Below are 19,835 nucleotides of genomic sequence, written 5' to 3'. Positions count from 1 at the left end.
TAACCATTGCATACGCAACTATACCAGTCACCTGCATACCTTGGCAAGTGATAAGAGTTTTGACCCAGAGGCTCGACGGATGCTCAAATCAGTCATTCCAAGGCTAACTTCTGCAGCACGAGGTGCCATAAGGCAATGTGGGAAAGTGGGTGAGAAAGCTGAAGACCTAATTAAGGACTTGCGAAATGGTCCAAATCATGTATTTGGAGACCATTCTGAGTGCCGACCTTACTTTTGCGAAGGCAATGAATCTGATGGTAAAAGGGTAAATATTTTACTCGGATCTGTATTGTTTGACCATATTCAAGGTCTTTTAGGAAGCCTGGCAGCAAAAGCGCCAAGACTTGTGGAAAATAAAACAAGCAATGCAGCTGAATTTTACATGAGTTTTGTTGCAAAGCTCAATGCTGGAAAACGTCTCAACTTTACTCAAAGAGGATCTTTTCAAAGACGATGCCATGCCGCGGCTTTAAGATTTCAGAAAGGCCACGCTTGGGAAATAAGCCCTTTCAGGAAACTGGCAGGAAGAAGCCCTGGACTGAGTCATTATAAGGTTATCCGAAAGAGACAGCAGACATTAACACGCCGTAAATTGCAGTTCCATGACGACTTCCCTAAAAAGAAAAGAAGCAAAACTGATACAACTCATCCAGCAGACATCGACTATGGACCAAGCTCTGAACAAGTAGAAGATGATCCGTTGTGAGGAGATTTCAGATGCACAGCTAGCAGAAAAGTGTGAGAACTTTGTTGAATCTTTGAATGTGACCTCTGAGCAGCAAGAAGAAATTGCCATTCAAACTAAAGATCAGGTGGATTGTATAAGCTGGCATGAACTTAGGCGAGTATGCTTAACAGCTAGTAATTTTGGAACAGTGTGCCGAAGAAAAGAATCAACTCCATGTGCGAACTTGGTGAAAAATCTTTTGTACAAACCCTTTGTGAATACCAAAGCTACAGAATACGGTCGCCGCAATGAAAATGTTGCTATTAAAAGGTTCGAAGCACTAACAGGCTTGAATGTAGAGAAGAGGGGACTGTACATAGATGTAGAAAATGGGTTTTTAGGAGCTAGTACAGATGGAATTGTGGTCACAAAAAATGCTACAATTGAAGTAAAATGTGTTCCATCAGGCATATCTACTGGGCTTCAAGAGCTGGCCAGAAGTAAGAAAGGATTCTTCCTCCAAGGAATTGCCAGCAAGAAGTTACAGCTTAAAACCACACATCATCACTTCTATCAGATCCAGGGAACTTTAAATATAACAAAAAAAGATTTTTGTTATTTAACTGTCATGACTGACACAAAACAAGATTTGTTTGTTGAAAAAGTTCAGCGAAATGAAGATTTCTGGAGAAATGAAATGCTGCCCAAACTCACGCGATTCTATAAAAAGTGTTTACTACCCGAAATTGTTGATTCACGAGTAATTAGAGGAAAACAAGTGAGAGAGCCAGAGTATATATCAAAGGTAAAAGAAGAAATGAATGCAAAAAATGTTAGTTTCTTTTGTAAAGTTGGGATGTTTTTTCGCCTTCAAATAAGCATAAATTTTACCTGCACTTACATTTAAAGTAATCCTCGTATGTTATACAGCATCAGTGCCATTGTTACTGGTATTATTTACAAAAAACTTTAATACGAATCCTTCAAAACATATGAACATATACACTTTTATTCTGTTCATCGTGTACTTAAATAAAAAGGGTTAACTTTTTTTTTTTTAACATTATGATGTTTAGAAAATATACTTAGTAAATGCCGAGTTTCCGTTTGTAATTTACAACACAAATATTATCTAGTATGTAATAAATAAAATAGGAAATAATAGAAACACATATATGATATTTGTTAAACAGAATAACATATAATGATGAAACTGTAGTATGTATTCTTTTTGAATTTTAATAAAATTTATTTTCTATTTCTAAAAACTGTAATTGCTGCTAAGTATTTTTAAGTGTTTGCTAATATCATTTCTGAAAAAAAGTACATATATGTCATTTTGTTAAATGTTATTTTTATAACTCACTATGTTTCACTGTTTTACATTGAATCTGCTGATGTATGTATATGTATTTATTTATTTTGTAGAAACTGTAAAGTAGCACTGATAAAAGTTGAAAGAGAGGGTCCAGACAGCATGTTTTTCTTCGTAACGATGAGATTGTAAACTGGGCTTTCATGATATATAGGGTCAGGTGGGGTAATTGGGAATCAGGGGTAAATGGGAACAGGCGCCACTAGCGCTGACGTGAGGGTTTGGAGAACCAAAGAGCTGTGTAAACTATTAGTTCAATATCTCTATGAAGTGGTAGAACGAGTTCCCGCTTTTTTCCAGTCTTCAGCTGACAGTGCTATGGTATGGTTATAAACAGTGCAACAATGTTTTGAAAATGAGTTTAACGTCCGTCAGTTAATAGCGCCTAGTGACTACGGATTTCACATGTAAGTGTCCTACACTGTATTAATTGTTGCTTATTAGATCAATTAATAGTAATTTGTTGGCCTTGTGGCTTAGTTATTTTTTTACTACCATCTGTATGGATGTTCTCAATTACCCCTGAGAGTTTTATCTTAGCGGTAATTGTGAACAATATTTCATACTTTTTTTTCACATCTCAAAATTAATAAAAACAATGTTTTTGCTACAATAATAAAGTTTTTGATAAATTGACTGTTGCAGTGACCGAAAGGATGCCAAGAACGTACGTTAGGAAGAAGGCTCCACCCTCTTACACCATCCAAGATGTAACCCAAGCTTTAAATGATATTCTCAACGACAAATTGACGTACCTCGCAGCTGCTGAGATGTACCAGGTTCCCAAAACAGTTCTTTTCAACCGCATCAAAGGCAGGAAAACCGATGTTAGTAAATTGGGGGCAGGAAGACCTACTGACTTGCCCAAAGAGGTAGAAGAAACTCTTGTAAAGTGCTTGATAGCAAGGGCACAAATGGGTTATCCTTGTGATAAAGCAGAGCTTAAAGAGCTTGTGCAGCAGTACATTCAAACTACTGGAATGATCACAAGATTCGTTGATGGGAAACCGGGTGAGGCTTAGTATCAAGCATTCATGCGTCGCAACCCCAAGATTTCACTAAAAAAAACCCGAACATCTGCAAAAGGCTAGAAAGCATGCCAGAGACCCTTTTGTTGTCTATGATTTCTTTGCATCTGTAAAGTCGTTGTATGATGAACATTCTGTGCGAGAAGTTACTGCATGTTTAGTGTTCAATGCTGATGAAAGTGGCTTTCCCTCTGATCCATCATGGCTTAGAGCAATCGGTGCCAAAGGCCCACCCCTTAATAGAGTGTCAGATGGATCAGGGCGAGAATCAACCACAGTGCTTGCCTGTGTTGCAGCAAATGGGGACTGCCTCCCTCCTCTAATAGTTTTTAAATGTATCTCGGTGCAACCATGTTGGGTTTCTGAAAAACAGTTCCCAGGCACTATGTACGCCGCAACTTCGAATGGCTGGATGGAGGAAGCCGCCTTTTTTCAGTGGTTTTCCTGTTTGTTCATCCCACATGTCGAAAAAACTCGAACGGAAAATTAACTGAATGATGAAACCGCTGTATTACTTATTGATGGTCACGCGAGTCACATAAGTGTGAGAATAATTCAGCTAGCTATCGAGAAGAATGTGCAGTTAGTCAAATTCCCCAGCCATTTAACAGACCGCCTACAGCTTTTGGACAAAAGTGTTTGGTCCTCTTAAAAAAGCTTGGGAAAAAGTGCTTGTTGACCACGGAAAAACTCAAATGGGGAACGGGCCTAGTCGGTTGAAGAAAGATCATTTTTCTGAGCTTCTGGGGAAAGTTTGGGGTTCTATTTCAAACAAAAACATTGTAAGTGGATTTGTGTCTACTGGAATCTTTCCTTTGAACCAAGACAAAATTCCCAAAGACCTTTTCGATCCTGACAGTTTTGAGCGCTCCAAGAAACTACTTAAAATAGCCCAAGAAACAATAGAGAAGATCGAAAACCCTTCTTTACCAATTGTACATGAAGAACCAGAAAATCCATGCAACATTCCTTATTTCTGTGGGGAAATCTTCCCTACCGATGAAATGTCGTTTGGTGTCTTGGATTTAAGTTTGAAAGAAAAAGATGCTGATATAAATGAGGCCAGTGGAACCAAAACTCATAATGTAGACTTGATAGACATCTTTTCTAAAAGCATCACTAAAACCACTGCAGCCTCAACCTCATCTTGAAGCCCCATAAAAAAGCAGTGACTCGGCTGAAACACCACACCTACGGGGATGTTTTAACTTCTGAAGATGTGTTGAAAAGACTCAAAGAAGCTGAGCATATAAAAACAACCAAGAGATCAACTACCGAAAAAACTAAAGAACCAGTCAAGAAAAATAATGCACCAGACAAGAGACACAAAACCCATAAGATTAATAACAGCGAAACTGAAGATGAGGAAGAGACCGAAGAGATCATCAACTATGGTGACGACAATAGTGATAATGATTTAGATGCATTTTGTGAGAATATGGAGAACGAAATACTAGAAGAATTACCTACTTGGCACCAACTGCTTCAGAAATAGTTCCATCCATGTACGTGCTTGTGGACTTAAAGGGAGGTCTCAGGTAGAAAACCCATTTCTGTTATGCCTGTAGAGTGGATGCAGTAGTATCTGGAGAGTTGGAGGTCACTGGTCTAAAAAGTACTGATGGATCCAAATCTAAGTTCACGTTGATAGAAAACGACAAATTCTCCATCAACATGGAGCAAGTGAAAGCTGTTTTGCCTACCCCTCATGCATTACAGAAGGTATAAAACAACTGTACAACTTCAACAGTCGTGTCAGTGTAAAGGAAATGTAAAATTATGTATGATAATTTAATGTAATTTGAAGAGTTGGTTATGTGTTCCTCAGAATATCCTAGTCTTACAAACATTTCGTTTTTTCTTTGCACATTACTTTCATGTTACTTTTTTTTATACCCAATAAATATTCTGTTGAACATTATTGTAACTTATTGGTTCCCATCAAAGTTTGCATAATTTTCCCGTTTTCGCAGTCACGTTTATGAGGTAACCTCTTGATGAGTAGATGAGTTGGGGTAATTGTGAACATTAATTGTGGTAATTGTGAACAAAGATCTAAATTGTTCTAAGTTGGTTAGAGACATAACAGGCTTTAAAATCATTCTTAATGAGGATTTTGATTCATTTAATAGCCCTAGGTGAAAAAGTAACTGTTCCCAATTACCCCCTACCCTATGGGGTAATTGGGAATTTTTGGGGTAATTGTGAACATGAAAAATAAGGCCATCAGAAAAACCGATTTCTATATTAGACATGTAGGAAAGTTAAATAAGATGTGTATTAACAAGTGTATGCATAAAAAAAGGTGTTAACATAGTTTGCATGGTCCTGGTGTTAACGAGAAGGTAAAAACATCCAATTTTGTTCCCAATTACCCCACCTGACCCTATGGAGGTATGGTTATTTATTTTCAGCTAATTGTAATAAAAGCAGGAAATATATCAAGTTAAAGTTAAGATTTTAATGAAACTGTCAATGCACATAGATTACGATGATGGACATATATTACTAAGCCTGTGTAGAAGGCTGCTTGAAAACCTGACAATTACATTAGCGTCACGCATTTACGCACTAATTCACCTAGTATTTCTTAGAACTAGAATAAATACTGTCTTGTAATCGAAACCAGTATTTTTATTTTAAAACAAAATTTTGTCAGGTTTAGACAAGAAAAGTATAATTATGCTCCGTAGCTATCCACGCTAAAATAAGCTGCCACTTAATTTTAAGTTTATAACTTGGATATTAATGTTACAAATAAATATTATTGAGCATCTTTATGAGCAAAGTCGTCTAGTTACTAATGCAATGTAAATTTAATACATAATTTAAAAAAAAGGTAATATTAAAATTGATATTTAACATAGCAAAAATTGTTTGACCAATATATTCGACAGTATAGTGTTTAAACTGCATATTCAAGTATTTACACTGCTAATTGCTAGTATTGTAACCCAAAAAAAAAGCATTTGGGGTTTTGTTTTCATTTAAGGTGGATAACAATGCTATCCAAAGTTAATCATAGTATGACACAAATTTTATGTACTTACGTGTGTTATTGTTAGGTATATTTATAAGAGACCACCTATTGTGGCCGTCACCGCAGTACTAATTTCGGAAAATGTTTGTACCCTTTTCGTCTCATGTCATAAAAGGTTTTTTAAACTTTCCTTTTATGTTAGTGTAATGCGTATTATGATGTTTAATTCTAATAATGTAACCGATTGTGCAATTAACAAAAGAGCAAAGATTCTGGAGTGTCAATGTAACCACTCTTAAGTTGTAAAGTGTTATCGTGTACAATAAAAAGACTTCGAATTTGAATTTGTCCATAGATCCCAAAACAAGTGTCAACGCAAAATTTGTGTGTGTGTGTATGTGGGGGGGGGGGGGGGGGGGGGGCGATTTTTGGGGTGTGAACCATCCCCTTATATAGTGTACAATGCCTGCGGTGATATTTAATAGTAACGCCTCTAATTAGACAATTTACTGTAGCAGTAATATTGGATTTAAGTTACTCAGTGAAGATTTTATTTCTTTAAGTATGAGATATAAATTACTTCTCATAACTTCGAGTCTTCAAAAACTGAGTTAACCGTGAGCAAATTTTAAATTATTATGTGATAATATAACATGTTTTTAACGTCTCATTTAAAGATATATGTTTGAAATGTTAGTGAAAATAATAATAAAAATATTTTTTAAATGTGTATTATGGTTTTATAGTGAATCTTAGTTAACATCAAATATTACGTACAGCACGTAAATGTGTTGATGTCTAAAGTGCGCGCGAAGGTACAATTTCCCGACGGGCCGTCAACTTCGCTCACCGGCCGGCGCAGGGGGGTGACAGTAGATAGGACAAACTGAATCCTTAAAAATTGGATCATACCATGTTTCACCAACATCGGAAAAAAAAATACAAATTTTGATCTCTTTAGTTTATTACATATCCAGTTGTTATGATTACATACGGCCATCTTTGTATTGTCTCGTGATAATAATGGGATTTGAAAGTGAAAGATTATATTTTTAAAATGTCACTTAAAACTAGATGCTGCGTGGCATATTGCCGAAAACGAAAATTAGAGGACGTTGGCCTGTCGTACTCCATTTTACCTGCTAGCTACTTCTGTAGTTTTTGAAGTTGAAAATTAAAAAAATATAATAGTGGAAAATAAATATAATAAACAGAATTAAAATTCATTACTAAACGATCATCAGTTTCAATCTGGCTATATAATTAGGAATTTACTAGTGCAGAATAATATTGTATAAGTAAACACACTTGTTTCGTATTTCAAGAATGAAATGGTGGTCGTGTGGATAAAGGCGTAATAAGACCAGTAATCTCAGCCTAGTAATCGCGGGTTCAAATTCACCTTGAACCAAGGCATATTTTTTCTAATGCGGAATTTTTTTTCTTTTGCGGAAATAGTTTAACGTTCAATTATAAGGACTAACATAAAGCAATTTCCCAGTATCTGTATCCTTTATCGAAAAAATATAAAATATGGTGACTACAAAGGTACCAACTATCACGCGCTAAACCTTTCTCAGGTTGTATCTGGCTGTAATTTTTTCGTTGTCAAGTTGCAAAGAAATGGTATGAACGCAAGGGTTTTGTTTACAAATTTAAGCAAACGATCATTACTATGGCAGTGGCGCCTCTCCCTTTACTTACTCTATGGGCCGGCGCGGCGAATTGCAAACCTCGATCGGCTGCGGAGGCTCGTGGCCCTGGTCGGGTGGAGTAGAACCGGCAACACTGCGGCCCTCAGCCGTGTCCTGCGCATGCACGGGTAGAACCCGCACATTCAGCGGGAGGGGGCGGCCAACCGTCTTCGCGTGTCTAAAGCCGGCCAGGAGAGAGCAGAAGCACACCCTCCCCGTATGAAGAGCCTGACTCGAATGACCGTTGCTCCCAGCTACACAGGTACTTATACCGACCGGGCGGAGTGGTCGGGTAGTTGATTTCGAAGGTTTTAATCACATTTTACCAAAATTAACACGATTTGGAAGTGTAGCGATTTTTAGTCTATGAACCTTCCCCTTAACATTCAAAAGTGATGTTAACTTGTGAGAATTATAATATATCATATTTCAAAAGCACGTGTGCGCCACGTTCCGGTGCAACCATGCAGTAATAAAATAGTAAGTGAATCAATGAATATTTTTTTAACACATTAAATAGTCATAATTGGTTCTACACAAAAATATCACCAAGAAAGTATTGAAATACAAATTATTTTATTCTGAACTTAAATCGAAACTGAAATGTTAACACCACACATAATTTTACGACAACAAACATATTAAAAATGTAAATCTACTTAAATATTTGTTGTAAAGCCAATTTAATTAAATCGCCAAGGTTTGAACCGAGTAGGAATTTGAATAATTAAAACTTATTGGCAGTTTCTAAAGAGAAATGTGTGTAATATACCAAGGACCTTTCACGACTACAGTGAAGAAAGCATCGATAATGCAATAGCTGCGGTCAGTAGGAATAACACGGAATAGAGACTATACTAAAAATCTGTCCAATTAAAAGTCATGCTACAAAATAAGTATGCTGTTGATAAAAACAAACCCTTTTAAGTGTTTTGTAAGGAATTTCCGAATAGAAAAAAAAGTTCATATGAAGAAAAAAAATACTAATATAATATAAAGTAAACTTAATATAGGTATGCAGAAGAGGCATGTGAGGGGAGTATGTTTAAAATAATAGTTTTACAATTTATGAAACACGGGATTTGTCGCGTTGTCGAAGTGTATATAATGGCGTAAAGATCGTTTAACATGAAATAAAGGAAACTTTATTAAATTACCCCCTTCCCTTTCCTCTCTTCCAGAAGAATCTATGTAACAAATTAAAGTCTCCGAGCAACGCGAAAGACAGACAGAAAAACAAATTTATTATTTTAATTGACAGAATTGATAAAAATGCATAGCAAAACAGGGTTTAAAATATATGCATTGATCTTAAAAGTAGAGAAACTTTTAAATATATTTATTGTAAAGAAAGATGGTTTGATTAGTTAGCAAACCGTAGTTAGGTACACACTGATGGCTAGCGTCTCCCTTCTGAGCTCCGTGTGCGTGGCTGACAGCAAATAAAGACGAGACTACAATCGCATTACTTAATAAGGTACATGTAAATGAAAGACTGTAACGCTATAGGCGTATAAGCTTGACAGGAGCAAGGCACTGAGACTAGGGATTGCAATACAGCTAAGTGGAATCCTGCAATCCCGCGGGAACCAGCATCATCTGAAGGCCTGGGGGATCCCGCACTGCTTGTGGATCCACATCGTGAATTTGTTGACAAATCGCGCAAAATTCAGTCAAATTTGCCATAAAATGCATGCACTTTTGTATGTGAATCCAATTATATGTACAAATAAGGCGTTTATAAATTATTGATTTGTATAAACAAAACATATGCGTCTTCTTGGTTAGAACTTTTGCAATTTTTTTAATGATGTTACATTACATGACACTTGCGTTGCCTTCTTTAAACAACAACTAAATCAGATTTTTTTTGTTAAATGGGTATTTCTGTATTCACTTAAATATAGAACAAGAAAACAATGTCTTTAAATTTTTTTTGCTTCCTTAAAATATTTTTAATGACTCTTTATGTATATACCATACGTTGCCAAAAATTTCTAAAAATAATTATTTGCATTAAAAGTTATGAAAGAATTTCATCATATGAGAATAATTGTCATTAATTTTTTTTAATTGTATGAAGATTTACCAGCATTCTTTATATTTTTATGACATGTTCAGTAAGATTGAAAAGTTATAGAAAGAGTATTTGAACATAAAATAAGTACTTCTTGCTTGCTGCGGAGGAGATCAGTCACCTAATGGGCTTGGAAGTGTAAAGACAGCGGTGGATTTTTTGTTGTCTTCCCGAGATTCAAATACCGTAATTGAATTAATTGACACTAATAATTTTTTTTCATGTGACTGGTTTCAAATACGTCTTAATAGTTGTCTGAAGAAAAGAGAATGAAAAAAGAATTCATATTTTTTGTAATTTATTAAAAAAAAATTATTTGAATCTTTCAGTTTCTAGGTAAAATTGGAATCTAGGATTCAAATTTCACTCGAAGTATCAAATTCTACCTGAGTTATGGAACTTCATTATATATGTTATTTTTCTGTCAAAGTAATACGTCAAAGTCGGGTAGAACCCAACTTTAACAACAATAAGAACTCTAAATTATGTTTTCGACTCGCCAGACCTTACTACTTGCAAGAATTCAGAAATTTGTTAATCCATGAAAATGTTATGTAATTTTGTTCTCTTTTAATGTTAAAATATTCAAGTTAACCAACATGAAAATATCTGTTTAAATGCTACTTTCCTTATTCATTTAATTTAAAGGAGTTTTGTAACTGGTAAAAATTACGACAAAATTTTTGTGACTGCAGAAGTTACACTAATTATTATGGCAACCAAAGTCAACTACAATTAAAAAATACAGCAGTATGAATCAGTCCACCGGGAAATATCTTCAGGCAATATTTTGTATGGTTACGAAAAAATAAATACTTAAATTTGTTTTCAGGCTAATTTTTCATATAAAATTTTAAACAAAGTTTTTAATTTTTAATGAGTCTAGAGAAATCGTTTTAAAATAGAATTCTGAAGTAGGGGCCTATTAATCGTTAACACAAATTAATTATGGATAGTAAAAGTAAGCTCAGGAACAGTATAATTAATGTAAGGTTATAAAATTAGTACTTAAAATAAAGACTCTCTTAAACAATTAACGTTATTGAGTTAAAATAAGATAGGATGGCTGGTCGCTACAGCAGTATCAAATATAATTTCGAAACACTACTCATAAACTTTGTACGTGTTTTTGGCATTGTTTTCTTTATAATCCAATACACGATTAAACTCTATTCGACAATCCGTTTGAAGTGTACAAAACAATGTCGCTAAGATTTTTTTCTCATTTCCATTAGCCTACAACACAAACTCTAGATGATTTACTTACAAATAAAAAAATTGTTGAAGTAATATATTGTAACGTGTAATGAAACCATTGAACTATCAAGTATATATTTTAAATTTGCATGATTATAAATCCCTGCAGTAAAAAATAAAATTTACATATACAAAAAAAGCATATGAAATATGTTGATTTCAAACTTTTGTCAAAATAAAGACCCGTAAGTCTGCTCAGTGTGTATTTATTAGACCAATTTTTAAACTAAAATAATACTATTTAACTGTGAATTGCACATAATGAAAACTTAAAAAAATGTTTCACTGTAAATTTATTAGCTAGCTTTCTGTGTTGTATGGGATGATTATGCATTTTCTATAAGACGTCGACTAGCCGCAATCATTAATGCATTTTATTACAAGTAATACTTCAGCGAAAAAACATTATTATTGAACATTGGACTGTGAATTATTTTTTCCGTTTCACAAATGACCAATAAAGCGGAGCTTTATCAATAAAACGAAATAACATATAAATTTAAACTATTTGTTTTAATTACGCAGTTTAAAAACACGAAGAGTTATTTGGTGTTCACTATTACAAAGAATAAACCAATCGTATTGTTCCCAGTTTTGAAACCATGCAATCAAAACTACCCATCAAGTTTTAGGCATTGCTAGCTAATTTAAATGGCCGTTATTTCCATCATTTTGGTAATTGGATGTTAACTTTATTTTTTAATTCAGTTAAAGTAATTTTTTGTTAGATTGCGCTTCAAATAATTTAGGCTATTTTTTTATACCATTGTTCAATTTTGTGTTTCAATTGGAGATAAGCTCATTTTTTTACTATTCTACAATTAATAATATATAAAATTTATTTCTCACAGATGTTCTGTGTTAAATGTACGTACTGTGTGGAAATGCCACAGTTAATAAAAAAAAGTTTATAAAAATGTAGTATTTAAAGTAACCAATAGAAAGCACTCCTGGTAAAGATGGTTAGGTATTCATCTCCATCTAGCGGGCAAAGTGAGAACTATGTAGGGACTGCATGAAAGACCGTATGAAAACCTTCGCCACAAACTAGCAACCGAATGTTAACAATTCAAGATCCACACAACTTAGAAACGTCATAACGTAGAAAATCATAACTTAGAACTATCATAACTTAGAAACACACAACTTAGAACTGTCATAACTTAGAAACACGTAACTTAGAAACACGCAACGCAGAACCACACAACTTAGAAACGTCATTACGTAGAAAGTCACAACTTAGAACTATCACAAGTTAGAAACACACAACTTAGAACTGTCATAACTTAGAAACACGTAACTTAGAAACACGCAACGCAGAACCACACAACTTAGAAACGTCGTAACGTAGAAAGTCACAACTTAGAACTATCACAAGTTAGAAACACACAACTTAGAACTGTCATAACTTAGAAACACGTAACTTAGAAACACGCAACGCAGAACCACACAACTTAGAAACGTCGTAACGTAGAAAGTCACAACTTAGAACTATCACAAGTTAGAAACACACAACTTAGAACGATCATAACTTAGAAACACGTAACTTAGAAACACGCAACGCAGAACCACACAACTTAGAAACGTCGTAACGTAGAAAGTCATAACTTAGAACCGTCGTAACTTAGAAAATTCTAAGTTATGTGTTTCTAAGTTGTGTGTTTCTAAGTTATGACAGCACCCCGAAACAGAACACTGTTTTCCCACTATTTCTTGCCGGTTCTGAAACTTCCTTGACACCCAAACCAACTTCGCTTGATTTTCCATGAGACACTTGCACAAAATACTTTTGACAAGCATACATAAGATTGACAACCTGCATAGCCCAGGAATTTAACTCAATCTTAGTAGTTGGCAAGGTCAAAAAGGCACATTGTTGTCTCATGGCGGGGGCCATGTTATCCAAGACAAATGAGATAAATTCATTATCGGAAAATTCCATCCCCAACGCATAAGCCGCCTCTCCAACATCTTGCACAAACTCTACCATCCTTTCCTTGGGCCTTTGAAAACGTTTAACAACATTGTTTATTAAATCCTCCTTTTCACGTGTGGGACAAAGCACCACCCAGAGCTGCTTCTTCACAGTAACCCAACTATCACCATTTTCTAGACCGGCCAGGAAAACCTCCAATGCTACCCCTGAGACTCGACATAACAACCCTTGAATGAGGTCCATATCTGACCGTAACAGCAGACTTCTTTTAACCCTGTCTATAGCAACAATAAAGCTCAACAATTCGCAAGGTTCAAAAGATTTCAACATCGGCACATTATGCAGTGTAGACAATGCTAATCGACTTTTGAAATCAGTACTTTCTACAGTGCCCCCCACACTGCATGCCCCCTCCTGCACCCCTCCTTTATTTCCTTTTAAGAACGCAACAAACCGTTTCCTTAAAAAATCAATATCTTCAGTCTCTTCTACTGTGAGACCAGCAGCAATCACGTTTGTTTTCAAGTCTGGTTTTGATATTTTCTGAACCCACGCCGTAGGCATTATAAATGGTAATGATTAGCTACAACGATACTACCACCCAAGATCAACCACAACTGACACCACTGCTCTCGCTGTAGCAGAGTGGCTCAGCCTGCACCCCCTTCACCCGCTTTGACCAAAAACTTGCAGAAGGCAGGATACAAAGAATAGAAAGCGAAATAGTAAGTCAGTTATATATTCTTTGGTTCTTAATATAAACGTAATAAAATTATAAGCAGAACATGCCCACCAATGTATATATATATATATATTAAATTAAACAATTAACAACAGGGTATTGCAGGCTTCACCCCTCTTGACTAGAAGTACATAACACAATAAAAAAATTAAGTATACCTATACCACCCCGGTCCACCACGGGTGTCGCACATGAACTAGAACCTGTTCCCTTACTGACCTGTTAACATCAAAACCTCCACTATAAATATAAAATACAATAAAAAATTTAAATGACAATACCACTTAAAACTGCACTTATATATATATATAGAAATATAAAATATTACCAAATTTCACACAATAAATTAGGTGCTCGGTTCAGTTAATCTACTCATTCAATGTTTTTGGCAAATGAATTACTTGTCTCAAACTATTCCAGTCCAGTTCGAAAGTTCATGATCACCAGGCAGTAATGAGAATATATAATTACAATAATTATTATAATAGTTCACAGCCATTTTTCTGCCTCACAAAATACCCTATCGAGCACCTGACTAGAAAACCTTTCTAAAATGACTTGATATACATACCTTCATAAAAAATTTATAACATCATAAATATTGCAAAAAAACTACAATAAAATCTTATTATAAAAATACCCAGTGCGCATAACTCGCATGAAGGGTACAAAATATAAACAATTTTCTTCAACGTTATTATAACAGGTTTCTCAAAATTACTTAAACTTGGCACGGCTTTCCATACACTTAACGACAAAAAAAAATCTTTTCCTTTTCGAGTTCAAATGTAAACCATGTCCCCACAAACCACTCAATAATTAATAATCTGGGAAAAGCAAATAAAAATTATCCAAATAAAGAACCACTCATAACCAGACTTGACGACGTAATTTCTTTCTGTGTCTAATCCAAGACAAAAAAAAATTCCTTCAAAAATATTACAGTTGTATCCAAACGATATCACGAAGGTGAAAACACAGGCGTAGCGTAGCCCACAAGGTGAACCCAGCGTCACTGAAGGATCGTCGGACGTAATCTAGACAAAAACAAAGTTCAACACTTACAGTTTGTTGCCATCTGCTTCCGGAGATATCAAATAAAGAAGCCTCAAAACCAAGCATTTACACTTCCTCGCAGACAAGCCTCAACCAGGCTGAAGGAGGAGGATCAGCAGCACGCACGGCACCATTTGACACCCACCAGATTAGCGACTAGGCTCGAATGACGAAAAAAATAAAATTCTCATTTTACTAAAAAGAAAATTTTTATCCTCATTAGTAATAACTGCGTGGAACACTGTTGCACTGAACATTGTGTAACTGACGGAGCAAAACCTCCCGTAACTTAAGTTATTATATTCCACCAAAGTTTACCAAGCTTCCACGCAATGTTACGGCCAAGGATTTTATCACGCAGCCACTCTATCGGCACGAAATATTGTAACCCACTCAGCCCATGGCTCGTAGCAGACAGACCCTCCCCAGAGAAACTCGTCAACAACCCAGAGCGCCACAGGTAACAACCTCAACACACCAAAAAGAAAACAAATGACAAACGCAGACACCGCGTACCGAAAATAGCCGATCAGAGCCGGACAAGCGTACGAGCGGCTCTAGATCCTGACAATCGGAATTGTGCCCGTGCTCCTAGATCCACACCGGCCAAAACACCAAATCTAAGGTTACATCTCGCGCCGCCACATGGCTAACGGTAAATTACACCGCGCCGGTACACAAAAACAAACGCCACCAAATGTGACGTGACATACACGTCACAGTCCGAGTGTCCACTTCTCCAAATGACCACTTGTCCGAGCTCCTTTTGTTCGTAGGACCACTTGTCCGAGTGACCACTTGTACGAGCAGCCAACTCTCCGAGCTCTGAGGGGCGGATGGTGTCTCCCACCCGCGCGACCTTGCTCCGCCCTGCCTCCTCCTTGACAGCCAATCCCAGCACGGCCGACAGGCCACCAATCCAGGTAGAATGTTTGTTCCTCGCAGCCTCCGTAGAGCCGGTGCGGTGCGCAGCGCAGTGCGGCGAAGAGACTCTACACGCGCGATACACGCTGCTGCAACGGGCGGCTACAGTTGAGCAGTTAGTGCTTTGCTGCTGGATGCCCCCCCCCCTCTTCCATTTGCGCTAATCCTTTCAAACTGGTTGTCATAGTTTAACATTCGCAGAGCTTAATTTTTGTACAATTAATTTTGAATACAAAACATTTTTCTTTATTAGTTAGTAAATACGAAGAAAAAAAAATATTTTGTAACTAACGTAGAGCAATTAAAAACTGAGCGAAATATTACTTTTTTTTTATTTTAGGCGTCCAGAATCAAACAATTATTTGACCAGTTAAATCGAGTTGGTGTTATGTACACAACCTTTAAATAAGTACTAAACTGAATGTATAAATGATTTTAATATTTTTGTGAACAGTGAGCATGTTTACAGTATTTTTTCTCATATTTTATTTATATAACTATTTTTTTAATTAATCTAGATTTTGACCTGATGATATAAGTATGTAAGTGAGCTAGAGCAACCTGATAACACATCTCATTGCTGTTAGAATCATTAATTTTTTTATATTGTTACACCTCTCTTCCGGGAAGGGGGGGGGGGGGTGGGGGTGTCTGGAATTGTAGCTAAGACAAATAAACACCTATTTCTAGCAATAGAGCATATCGGTACTAGAATTATTTTAATAGAATTATCATTATACAGGAACAAAAATCATGATACTGAAGTAAAAAAAAATAGCCCTGAAAAAATTTTTATAAGTAACATTTATTAACTAAACTAACTATTTTGAACCACAACATATTAGGACCATTCACCATCCTCTGCAATGAATAAATAAGTAATTAAATACATACATAATCAAAAATAAATAAACCCAGTCAAGATCTCATTTGAATAGATATAAAAATAAGGTAGGTTGCCCTAAGTTCGCCAGTGTGCCAAAATTCGCCACCTGCCCTAAAAAAAAAAGTACTGATGTGGGCCAACAGGTGGCAGCAAGCATATATATTTACACCTCTAAAGCTTTAACCTTTACAACATCTATGGCAGTTCCGTTGCCAGTGTCGCGATAGTCGCCATATTGTAGAAAATGCTCATCACGATGTAAAAATTGTTCTGTAAGTATCCATTTGTGATATATTAATCGTTTTAATTAATTTAAAGTTCCATATATATTTTAAAAGAGTTTTCTGTGTACTTTATGATGAAATAAATAGTTTTGTGGATTTATGAAAAAATGTTTAATGGTTCATTATTTTAGAAAATCGTGTATGTGTTCTTAATTTCGCCACCATAGCATGTTATGTGGCGAACTTAGGAACAGTATGACAAACTTACCTCTGTCAGTTACTCAATACCTAAAAAAGTGTCAAGAGGTTTGAAAATCATTTTGCATTGGTAAATATAATTACATGATATTAATTTATGTATTTTAAAATTATAAAAAAATAAATAACTCATAATTTTGGATAAATATTTGGAGTGTGTAGTTATTTAATAAAACATTCATGAACTTATATTTTACTTGTTTCTTTTTATAATTATAAACTCCATTATTCCCTGCTGGTATTTAAAACATTGTTTCAGGCCATGGATAAAAGTACTCTGCGTGGAAAATATTGCAAATGGTCCAAGGAGGATTTGGACAAGGCTTTGGCCATGATCAGAAGCAAGAAGATCAGTATATTGGGAGCAAGTAAGCGATATAACATACCGCGCCGAACATTAGGAGGTTATGTCAAATCTCAAGTTTGGAACAAAAAGAAAAATGGACGCCCTACAGTCCTGACAGGTGAGCAAGAAGTACAGTTGGTTGCTAGAATAACGCGATTAGCAGATGTAGGCTTTCCCTTGACTGTTAAAGTCTTAAGGAAATGTGTTTACACCTTTTGCGAAAAAAATAGGATAAAGCAGCAATTCAGTGTTATGAAAGGGTATGCTGGCAGGAAATGGCTTAAAGGTTTTCTCCAGAGACATCCTGAAATCGCTAGAAGGAAGGCACAACATCTTAATGAGGCTCGGGCACAAAAATTAAATAAGTTTATAGTGAATGATTACTTCAGAACACTGAAGGATGTAATGACAAAGCTTGATATTGCACACATGCCTGAACGAATTTACAATGTAGATGAGAAAGGTTGTCGTCTCAGTTTACATCGACAGCCTTTCGTACTTGCCAAGACAGGCTCTCGGAGAGTACATTTCCGTGGTAAAGAACATGGTGAAAATGTAACTATTGTGTCATGTGGCAATGCACTGGGCAATGTTATACCGCCTATGATCCTTTTCAAGGGACAACGCTTGAAGCCAGAGTGGGCTGACAACTTGCCAGCTGGAAGTGTAGTAGAGATGACAGCGAAGGGTTCAATGACATCTGAAACATTTGTGAAGTGGCTGCATCACTTCAGCCGTTACAAGTCTGCAGGACCATGCCTTCTAATCATGGATGGAGCCAAGTGTCACTTAGATTATTCCATAGTCGCGGCAGCTGACAATGTGGGTGTTTCACTGTTATGTTTACCCAGTAACACCACCCACGAGCTCCAGCCGATGGACAAATCAGTTTTTGGCCCATTTGAAGCTTACTGGGATGAGGAACTTATGAAATTCTGGACAACATATGAGGATCGAGTATTCAACAAGCAGCGCTTTGGTTATGTGTTTTCACCCATATGGGAGAAGTCTACAATTCCAAAAAATATTAAAGCTGGATTTGAAGCTTGTGGAATTTTCCCATTTAATCCAAACAGAATTCCGGAACAAGCTTTCGCGCCAAGTGAAACCACCACAGTACCAAGAGTAACCTTGCCACCTTTTCCTGAGCCAGCTCAACATCAAGAAGCCATACGGAACCACCACGAGGATGAACCACACAATGACTCTGAAGAAACAGATAATAGCAGTGCATGGGACAGTGATAACTCGCATGGAGACAATGGTACTCGGAACCAGCAATCGAATGTCTTATTCTCAGAAATCCTTAGTACACCTGCCAGAAATGCCCAACCAGCCAAAAGAAACCATCCAGCAATTAACAGTCGAGCAGTAGAAGTGCAAAAATCGTTGTTTGTGAACTCAAACAATCAATCCATTCCCTGCAGCTCCAAAAATGTCCATCTCTCCGCATCACCATCAGCACACAACCAGAAGAATCCTCCCAAGAAGTCCAAAGCTGTTGGTTCCAAAGAAAATCCAACAAAACTTTACACTTCACCTCGAAGATCTTCTGTAACTAAGAAATCACTGCATCAAGAGAGTTGGTACTGCTTTTTGTGCAAAGAAGATAGAGTGATAGACATGAGGGGTTGCAGTTTGTGTAAACTGTTTGTGCATGAAGAGTGTGTTGGACTTACCAAACATGACAAACAAGTATTTGTGTGTCCTACATGTGAAGTATAGTGGGATGTTTAAGTAACCGCATGTAGAATGTTTACATAGGTACTGGAAGTAGTTGTTCAGTTTGTATGTTTTATATTTGATTATCATGTGGCGAACTTATGGTACATATGTACCCTAAGTTCGCCATTTGTAGACACACAATTTTTTATGTGTATACAAGTGCGCATACAGTATTCTTTGGCTTCACATCCATTTTATGGTGCCTTGATATATTTCTTTTACAATAAAATACCTACATAGTTTGACAAAAAAATATTTCCACATTTTAAAATTAAAAGTTTCTTAAGGTGGCGAACTTAGGGTAACCTACCTTACTTATAAAAAAATTAACAAGGTGATAAAGGAAAATAACAGTTTGGCTCCTGTGGCTTAAACAAGGAGTTATTAAGATTACAACATTAGTTTATACACAAAAGTTATAATTGGCGACAATCTGTAGTGATTAAGACATTTTACAAACTTTAATTTACTCTTTTAGTTTGCTTCAACGCCATCATGTTATTCATAACGTCGTTCGTTATTCCGCACTTAAGTATTGAAATTATAATGAACATTCATTAGCTAAAAAAAACTTAATTATTAGACGGTTTGGTTCTGTAACATCCTGTGAAATAAGTAAAAAAAAAAGGGGGGGGCGGATTGTCTGTCAAGTCTGTTACA

Source organism: Bacillus rossius, chromosome 6 (assembly GCF_032445375.1).
Source record: "Bacillus rossius redtenbacheri isolate Brsri chromosome 6, Brsri_v3, whole genome shotgun sequence".
Lineage (NCBI taxonomy): Eukaryota > Metazoa > Arthropoda > Insecta > Phasmatodea > Bacillidae > Bacillus > Bacillus rossius.
Note: the sequence above shows the minus strand (reverse complement) of the source record.